This window comes from Cebus imitator, unplaced genomic scaffold, assembly GCF_001604975.1.
Source record: "Cebus imitator isolate Cc_AM_T3 unplaced genomic scaffold, Cebus_imitator-1.0 Scaffold418, whole genome shotgun sequence".
Lineage (NCBI taxonomy): Eukaryota > Metazoa > Chordata > Mammalia > Primates > Cebidae > Cebus > Cebus imitator.
Genome location: NW_016107733.1, coordinates 16,686 through 26,916, shown reverse-complemented (window position 1 = coordinate 26,916; position 10,231 = coordinate 16,686). Strand labels below are relative to the sequence as shown.

Below are 10,231 nucleotides of genomic sequence, written 5' to 3'. Positions count from 1 at the left end.
GGTTCCATTTACCTAAATACAAAAGCAGACAAAACTAACCTATGCTGTTAGAAATCAGAGAGGGCAGTAATGACTGAAAGAAGGGACAGTCTTTTTGGCTCCACACTAGATTGCCGATGCTTTCTAGGTTGTAACTGTGTACCAGTGAGTGTGATGCAGGCTGATGAACTGCTACTTATGTAGCAATACTAAGATCTTCTCAAATGTTAGTTTTAAACACCAGTTTAGTTACTGGCTTTCTCTTATGTTCACAAAACATGGTGGTTAAGGTGTGTGAAACTTGACTATTTTAAGATACTTCTACAGGGATTAGGCCCTATCTCTAGGCCCCAATAGTTCCGTAAGATTTCTTAGTCCTCCAGGTGCTTATTTAAGACAACTTTTTCTTTATTCCAACCCTGAAGAATAACATCATCCTCAGTAACAATTCATAAGAAATGAAACATATCTAAACTCCAGGTATTGTGGTTTAAACAGGAAAAAGAAAGATTTGTAACTGATCCAATTAGAAATGAATTGAAGACTTAGCCAACACGATATGATGTGACTAACCCAAATCTATAATAATTACACATGTCTATTGAACAAGCTGCAGCAAAAGGTTATGGGCTTCAGGGTACAAGCCTCTCAAATCACCCTCGCAGCGTCTGAGCAGAATGTGCGCTAACCAGAAAGGAAGAGTGATTGATCCTTTTAGGCCGGTGACTGTTCCCAACTACATGATTTGTAACATTTATGAATACCTATAAATCTCGTAAAAATGTCTTGAAGCTGACAAATTCACAGTGGCAGAGAAAAGTTTTCCAAAAATTGTAATCTCTAAAAATTGAAACTGTATAATTAGCACAAAACACAATCAGCAAAATTAGCAAAAAATGTTAGTCCTGGCAGTGACAGGCTACTTTGTTAATATTCCAGAAAATAGTTGCTGTAATATTGGAAGGTGTTCCTGCTGTAATGTCTTTTATTTACTTTTCATCCAGCAGGCATTCAGCAATATTTGACTTTAAAAATTATAAAAGGTCTCTCAGTTATTGGTTATGCTCTTCCGGTTAATGCAATATGACTACTTATCCTGCAAGATGCTTCAGGGAGTTTTCATTTCTAGTTCAAAATGTTCTAACAAATCATTTTTGGCATTTAAAGAGCTCATCAAGTCTATGATTAAAATGCTTAATTTTTCTTCTTTAAAGTATGGGTCATTGCCCTCAACTTAATGGATACACTATATCATCTGAAATTTTTCTTTTTCATAAGATCCACCATGGCAAATTATTAACATCTAAAAAGTGAGGGAAACATAGTTTTCATCATTTGTTTGTTTCATTTACAGTTTTGCATGATTTCTTTAGAAAGTCAAAATTCTCTGTAATGTCAGTTTTCACTTTTTTCAGTATCTTTAGACATAGATGGTGTAACTGTGGGTTAAAAAAGCAAGTCTTCTAATCTCCCCTTTGTAGACCAATAGTCTTTTGTTAAATACAATAAAAAATATGTTATAATTTGTAAATTCTGTATTAAATTATTCTTGGACTGTAAAGTCAGTTTTAGATACAATTTAAAATTAAAAGCTTCCATAAAATTTAAAAATTATAAAATTGCATGCATAATATGATCCCATTTAGACAAAACTGCATGTGTCTATATACAAACATAGAAAATATGTATTAGAATGTTCACTGATATGTTCACGGTGATAATCTCTGAGTGGTGGGATTTTGGCCATTTTTGCTTTTTCCTTTATACCTTGTATATTTCCTAAGGTTTCACATGTATTATTTAGAGCATTTTAAAATACATTTTCCTTGTTTGTTGCAGGGAGGGACGCCTGTTCCCTACAGTGAACAGTCACTGTGCAGACACCTTGGGGTATGTTATAACTGCCCTAATGCATGCCGCCTTGTGATGTGATGTGGTCAAGATGAGTGGACCTAGTCAGATGATTTGATAAGTTTGTGTGGAAGTGATTTGGGACAGAGGATTGTCCATGCTAATCAGAGCCTGCAAATGTGGATGTGAATGACAAAACATGAATATTCTAATTTAACTTAAGAGAACTATAACTGTCATAGCCCACTGGATTATCAACTAATTCTCTTCCAAATCACAGAACTGATTAGAGAAAACAAATTTTAGAGTTACAGAATGCCAGAATTATAAAGGAACTTAGCGATCATCTGGCCTACTCCTGTCATATTACAGATGAGAAAACTGGGCCCCAGGAAGAAGAAGTATGTCTAGTTCACATGGAAATTTAAAAGCGTGTGTGTCCACATGTTCTCACTCATAGGCGGGTGTTGAACAATGAGAACACATGGACACAGGGAGGGGAGCACTACACACTGGGGTCTGTTGGAGGGAAATAGGGGAGGGACAGCAGGGGGTGGGGAGTTGGGTAGAGATAGCAAGGGGAGAAATGCCAGATATAGGTGATGGGGAGGAAGGCAGCAAATCACATTGCCATGTGTGTACCTATGCAACAATCTTGCATGTTCTTCACATGTACCCCAAAACCTAAAATGCAATTAAAAAAAAAAGTGTGTGTGTGTGTGTGTGTGTGTGTGTGTGTGTGTGTGTGTGTCGTGAGGAGCAGTGTCATTTGGGAGGCCTGGCACCAACCTCATTGGAGCCATGATTTATCAGCCCTGGAGAAACAGTGACCCACTCCTTACTCTCCTTCTCTCCCTTATCAACATCTCTAAAATTTTCTGTAAGCCTCTTGTCACAGTTTCCAAGATAGCTGCTTATCCTAGTTTAATTACATTTTACCATATAAGCTTCCTGTTTCCTTCAGAGGGTCCACCTCATTCTCACATATGCTATCTAAACCTTAAGGCAGATGGAACAGCAGTGTAGGCTGTGTTCATACTTACTAGTATCCACTGCAGACTAAATCTTATGTGCAGACTCCAGAAATCAGTCTCTGTTGAATCCATTGCCTATTCTTTTAGTGTATTTACTGTAAGGATAATTAGACAGAGCAGCAGTAGCCTGGGGACTGTAAGCAATGGATTGGGAGAAAATAAAGGTTGCCACTCAAAAGTCTATTGAGGGTACTTTCATTCCGTCACAATTGCTTAAACCTGCAAAATGTAAAGCCAGATTGAACTGAATCTGGCTGCTTAGCAATCTCAAAATCCTTTTAGAAAGAGTTGGGGTAAACAGTAGGATTCTCCAGAGAAACAGAACTAATAGAGGGGTGAAGAGAAGAAGAGAGAGAGAGACAGACTGCACAGCTGGCTTTTTCATGTTCTTATATTTGCTCCCCAGTCTGTCTCCAGCCCTGAGCATCAAAATCCTACTTCCAGACAAAGTAGCTCAAATACCAAATCCATCCAAAATCTTCTCCAAATGTTCAAATCTAAAATAACATGCTATTCCTCTGTATTGCCCAGAAGAATAGATTTCTTAACGGTTCTAAAAAACAAAAACAAAAAACATTCTCCCTTATACACAGACCTTCTCAAATGCAATTTCTGCTTACTGGACGTAAGCATCCTGAGGACAGGGACCATCCGTACATCTTCATAGCACAGGCGCTCACCTATTCAGTTTATTGCAGAGCTAGAGAAATAGAGAAGTAGAACAATTTCTCAACGTCACCGCTCAGGACGAGAATACTTAAAGATAAGAAAGGCGAAGTCTTGCTGTAATTATCTGACCCCCTGCCTACTCCTGCACTCTGCCATCTGGGGTCACGTCATCCCCACCTGTACATCCAGGCTGCCCTGATTCTGGCCTTAGCTGAATAAATATAAGGGGTACAAAATCAATTTATTAGCTCAGCCAGAGTTCAGCTAACTCTGCTGTTGCCTTGGACACATAAATCCAGACCTTGAAAGGCTGGATTTTCTGCTTTTCAGCCCATGCCCTCATAGCTGAGGTGAAACAATTATGAGCTTATGAGAGTGTCACAAGACTACAGACTTCGGTAGGGAATGAAGCTGTGGGCTCAGGAGTCAAACGATCCAGACATGAGTTCTGAATGTTACTTCCACTAGCTAAGGAAGTTGGTTAATTATGCAACTTCCCCTAGCATCTGTTTTCCCACCTGCAAAGTGAGAATTTTTAGTACAATGCAGCTCATAATGTTTAGTGAGGAAGACCTGAGACACAGTTTGTGAAAGTGCTTTACAACATTGCTACAGATCTCAGTTATTCTTGAGATCAAGTCCCCTATGGGCTTCTCACTCCAGCCCTTCTGCCCTAGAAACACTTTAAATGAGGGGCCTGGTCCCAGTACACCAACCTTTCAAGTAGGGCCACATTAAGATCTTTATATAAACTAACGTAATTGTAAGAAATTATAACACAACATTCTTATATTTCCTAGGACAATAGCTTTGAGGCTATTTTTGAAATAGAAATCCTTCAATAGGACGCTCGGGACCCCTGCTGTGCTGCCCCAAGCACATGGTGGGATCAGCCTAGTGGTGAGCCAGCATGGCCTTCCTCTGGCTTTCATGACCTGAGGCCTAGGTTTCTCCTGACTGGATCAGCTGAAGCCTCCATCCCTGACCACCCTAGTCTGACTCACTTGTTCTAGAAATGATGAGGTAGGAGAAGAGGTCAGCAAATGGCAAGGTCTAGATGGGAAGAGAGTTCTTACCTTGACATCAGTCATTTGAGACAGGGCAAGCGAGTCAGGTGAGATGGGAGCAGATGGCTCATACTTGGAGTGGCTCTGGTTGAGTGAGGTAGAACTGTTTTCTCCAGGTGAGATCTGAGAGTTGGGTATGCATCTTCTGTGCCAGGAGGCACGACCAGCTGCTCCAATTCAGAAAAGTTACGCTTCGCTACTTACCGTTCCTCTCCTCTCCTGCCTCCTTTCTCATGACTGGAGCATTTTAGCACTGGATCCCCCATGTACCTTGCCTTACTGCTTTTATAGAGCTCCACCAATCCCTTCACTCCCAAAGCCTTAACTCTTCTTACCCATTGATATGGTTTCGCTCTGTGTCTCCACCCAAATTTCACCTTGAATTATAATAATCCCCACTGTCAAAGGCAGGACCAGGTGGAGATAATTGAATCATGGAGGAAATTCTTTCCATGCTATTCATGCAAAAGTAAGTGAGTTCACAAGACATGATGGCTTTATAAGGGGCTTCCCCCTTCACTCGGCACTCATTCTCTCTCCTGACACCCTGTGACGAGGTGCCTTCTGCCATGGTTGTAAGTTTCCTGAGGCCTCCTCAGCCATATAGAATGGTGAGCTGGTTAAACCTCTTTCCTTTATAAATTACCCGGTCTCAGGTATGCCCTTATAGCAGCATGGGAACAGAGTCATACACCCATTTATGCCCAGTCTGAAAGAGCTTTCAGATAACCTTGCCTCAAGGTAAAGCTAACCTTTATAACTTAAGCTTCAGTTCTTCCTCCAGGAATCCTGTTATGGTTCCTTAATATGGAGTGAGAGATTTTGTCTCTACCTCTCATATCACATTTTGCATATTTCTAATGTAGGATTTATTATGATGCACCATAATTGCTGGTCTACTTATTTGCATGCCTCATTAAACTAAGAACTTTTTCTTTAAAATAAAAAAATTCCATTACACTGAGGATTGGAATTATTATCAGCCCAGAGTGGGCTCAGAGGACATCAGAAATTCTGAGTCACCAAAGAGATAAAATTGATGGGTGACAATAAAGACATATATGAACAAGCTCTTCCAAATACTTCCATATCACTTAGGTGCTTGCCAATGCTGGAGAAAGGGAAACCCATACTACTTGTGGATCTTGACTACATGTGAGTAGGGGGCTCATCAGCTTGGTGAAATGCCAGATGCTAAAAGAAATCAGCCCATGGACTATGACTTAGAAATAAATTATGCAGATAGTCATTGCTTTCTTATTTTCTTTTCACTTTCCTGTCCTGCTGTGGTTTAGCATTTATGAGTTCTGCAGTGAATTACAGTATTTTAAGAAAATAAAATATCCTTTTCCTCTTGACTCTAAGGTTACATAGAAATTTGTTATGCAATAAAAACAACATTTAACATTCTCTGAAAATATTCTCTTGAAACATACCTTCTAGGGTTCTCCAAAAACTCTGAAGAAGGGTTTCAAAACTTTTCCTTTAAAGAACAACTTGAGTCTAGCACCTCTCAGAGGAAATGCCACCCTCAATTTTTCTTGGCTTAATTTCATTTTAAAAATAGTAAACTTTCTTCTTTCTCCTTTCAAGCTCTGCTCCGTAGTCCCAGGAATAAAAGGATTCATAGCAAAGCAGCTGGATTTTGTAGATAATAAAGGTAAGAGCAAAAGTAATGATATTGAAGGCAAAAGTACATTAGAGAGAACTGTCAAAACTAGAGATTCATTCTTCAAAAAATGCTAATAACTAAAACTTTGAGAGTATTGATGAATGAGAGGAGAGAGAGAGAGAGACAGAGAGAAAGAGAGAGAGCAGGTAAATAGTAGGAATAAAAAATGGCTTTAACTGCAAATATAGAAAGAATATCAAAAATAAAAAAATAATTTGAACAAATTTTTTTCACCAGTAAATTAGAAAAGTTAGATAAAATAAACCATTTTTCTAGGTAACATGTTAGCAAAAACGATTCAAAGAAAAAAATCACAGAACCAAATAAACTTAAAAATATTAAAGATAATCTATAAGGAATTTTTAAAACTCTGTCCTTAGGTTAAGGGGAAGAGTGCTGAAACAGTTTTAAAAGTGAGATCTACCAACTGTTAAAGTTGCAGATTCCTGCCATGTAGGAATTATTATGCTGGAATGTCACAGATATGTGTTTCTCACCTTCATTGGGCCTCATCTGCCATCTACCAAGGTATGAGGTTATCCATGTATAAGGCTAGCTCATACATTCTATCCTCGAAATGTGTTCTAGGATCTCCTCCAGCACAAGGAGGAACCTTCTACTCTATGGTAGAACACACAGATCCTAGAACAGACCGGGTTTGGGTTTTTATTTCTCCTGTTTAAAAACAAACAAACAAAAACAGGAGAAACAGGAGAAAAAAAACCCCAAACCTGGTCTGTTCTAGGATATATGTGTTTCCTTAAAGTCTTAGTTTGATTATGTTACAGTTAGTATGAGTGACTCCATTTTGGTTTGGTCTGCTCTGCTGGGGCCTTCTGCATGAGTTCAGTCAAAAACAATAGCCTCCCATAACTTTGTTAAACAAATTCCCCCTTTTTGGTCAGGTTCTCACTCAGGTAAGAGTCTGACCAAAACTTAGAGCCTTTTGTCGTTTTTACTTACCATCATTTTGGGTTTCCGGTCTCAGCATTGTCATTCAAAGGTTACAGTTCCCTCAGGGTCACACATTTCTTTCAGCTCTTGTCATTCGAGTTGAAGGAGACCATTTGACATCCTAGAGATGGCTGCATGCAAACAAATCTTCTGGGAGAATACAGCATACTAGGGAGACTACTATTATGACTATCAGGAGGATAACAGCAAGAGTTAACCAAGATCCCCATAAACCAAACCATCTAAAATTAAATAGATCAAAGAATAAGCTAAAGAATCTTCCTGCTTATCTAAGCAGTCTCTTCATTAATCCCCTACAACTGAATCTCTTCAATACCTGATGTGATGTATTTCTCCACAGGCCACAAATGCCAGTAGCTGCACAAATACTTCTCTGTTTAGCCAGTAAATGATCTAGAGCAATTTTATTGTTTAGCATAACTTTCACAAGAAAATTTAAAGTCTGTTTTGCAACCATAGTCCTTACAGTAGAGTCTGCTGTAGAGCTTATCATGAGGGATACATTTTAGTCATTGCCTCTTTTACTCCAAACCATGAGAAATAAAGGACCTAATAAATAATGCCCTTCTAGAATAGTGAAGGCCTCCTGGCAATGTACTTTTTAACCAATAATGTGCATTAAGAAGGGTGAACCAATGTTTTGTTTATGACTGATTATGAAGCAACATATGTACCTTTAAAATTTTTCACCTTCATTGGGCCTCATCTTCCATCTACCAAGTTATAAGCTTATCCATATATAAGGCTGGCTTCAAAATCTTTCACAAATAAAGTATACACAATGAGTACACATAACAGACCCCTTTTCACTTCTATTGTTCACAGAAGCATAAGCAAGGGAAAAAATATTCAAAGATAAGGAGTCTCATGATAGTAGAGAAATCTTGATCCATGATCTTGGGAAAAAGCTGTTCATATAAAAAATGCCATCTTATTCTGGGGAGAAACTTCCCTGGTTGGCTTTACTTTAAGGGTTCCAATGGGTATAGTTCCAAGAGTGTGGATGAACCCTTCTCAGTTGTTAAATTATGAGCCCAAGATTCAAGGTCCTGAAGTTTTGCTGCAATGTGGATGCCAAGGGCAGTCTTTCTCTGATGTTCTCAGAAGATCCGATCTTCAAGTTCTAGATTATGAAGGGGTTGATTGTCCTCAGTTAGCGAACCATAAAATGCTTTCTTTGCCTGGTGAAAATACATGGTGATATAATAATCTACTATTATAACATCAGCCCTCTTGCATGGGAAAGCTTTTATACAACCAGAAAACATGCACTGAAAATGACAATAGAAAGAAATCCCTCCGTAAGTGTCCGAAAGGCCCATCAGGTGGTCAAATGTACTTAAGGCTTTGTCTTCCATGGAATATGGTCATAAACTATTTTAGCAATTTAGAAGTCACTACGCCAATGTATATTTAATTTGGATTTTATCTTTTCCATAATGAGTCATAGAATGCAGAACTTTTAATAACAAAAGTTTTAAGGACTGAGAAAGGACAAGGCAGCCATCCTGGTTCTCTGGGAGTCCATGCTTCATGTTGGACTTAAGTTCTGTTGAATATCAGTTGTTTAAATTTAGGTGCATAGCACTGATAACTAATGGGTTATCATAGGTAATTTGACTTACACTATGGAGTTCACTCAAATTGTGTACCTAAACAATTTCAGTATTGGTTGATTTAGCATGAAAATCTGGCAAAGTATTTTCTTGGTAGTCAATTAATTTTTATTCTACTTGGGTTAGTAGTTTTATAAACCAGTCAGTCTTTTCATTAAAGTTCCAGGAATTCTTACCTGTATTCAAGAGTGCTTTTCAAGATCCTTTCCATCCTTTCATAAACCTTCTAAAAGATATCATATTCTAGAGTGTCAAGTGCTTGTGAAGTTTTCAGAAACTGCATTGGAATTAGGCAATTAACTGAGGAAATGACTTTGAACAATCATATACAACTGACAAGGAAATTTGGTTATTTCTGTGATCTACAATAACTAACATAATAACTGATATGGTTTGGCTCTGTGTCCCCATCCAAATCTCATCTCGAATTGTACTCCAATAATTCCCATGTGCTGTTGGAGGGACCCAGTGGGAGATAATTGAATCATGGGGGCAGTTCCCCCCATACTGTTCTGGTGGTGGTGAATAAGTCTCACAAGATCTGACGTTCTGCTTTTGTGTCTTCCTAATTCTCTGTTTGCCTGCTGCCATCTATGTAAGACAGAACTTGCTCCTTCTTGCCTTCCACCACGATTGTGAGGCTTCCCCAACCATGTAGAGCTGTAAGTCCAATGAAACCTCTTTCTTTCGGACCTCTAAATTGCCCAGTCTCAAGTATGTCTTTGTTAGCAGTGTGAAAATAGACTAATACAATAACTGTAATTATGATTGATAGCATATATTCAGACATATTAGAATTTTAGAAATCCCATACATTTTGGAACATATATTAACATTCGCTAAAATATAACCTGAAGAAAATTAAACATTATTTTTTTATTCTGGCAATGCTTCCCATGTAACTTAACATGTCGAATAATCCTGTTTACTTCTCTTTTGGATGCTTCAGGAGCCCTCTGTAGCATCCCAAAGTTAGAGGTTGGAATAGATCATTTTGAAGCTGAAATTTGATTTTGGAAAGCCTGTCAAATACGTTAAAGACTTCAAGTACTTGATATTATAAAACAGAATTCCAGGTCACCGTAAGTCATTTATTTCACGAAAATAATGACTCAAAAATTGCAAAAAGGCAAAAACCTTTACTTATTGATAGAGGGAATATTTAGCTTTCCAGTCTGTTTCTTGTCTTTTCCTTCTTTTTCCTGTAGTTTAGTCAAAAGGGAAGCAAAAATCTTTCATTATCATTTAATATTAGATGGAAATCTCGTTCAATAGAGAATGCCAAATTTCACCCTTGCATTAGTGTACTGTTAATGTCAACGCCAATCTTTAATACACCTTATAGTCAAATCTATCCAATTTTAATCA

The 10,231-nt window shown here is 38.2% G+C and overlaps 1 long non-coding RNA gene across 1 annotated transcript; it reads right to left on the bottom strand.

Moving 5' to 3' along the window:
* Window positions 1-223: 223 nt before the first annotated feature.
* Window positions 224-9,554, bottom strand: LOC119468373. Its single transcript, XR_005197045.1, has 3 exons — window positions 8,471-9,554; window positions 4,523-4,528; window positions 224-235 (listed from the first exon to the last, which is right to left on the bottom strand). It is a non-coding gene; the product is annotated as an uncharacterized LOC119468373 (long non-coding RNA).
* Window positions 9,555-10,231: the final 677 nt, after the last annotated feature.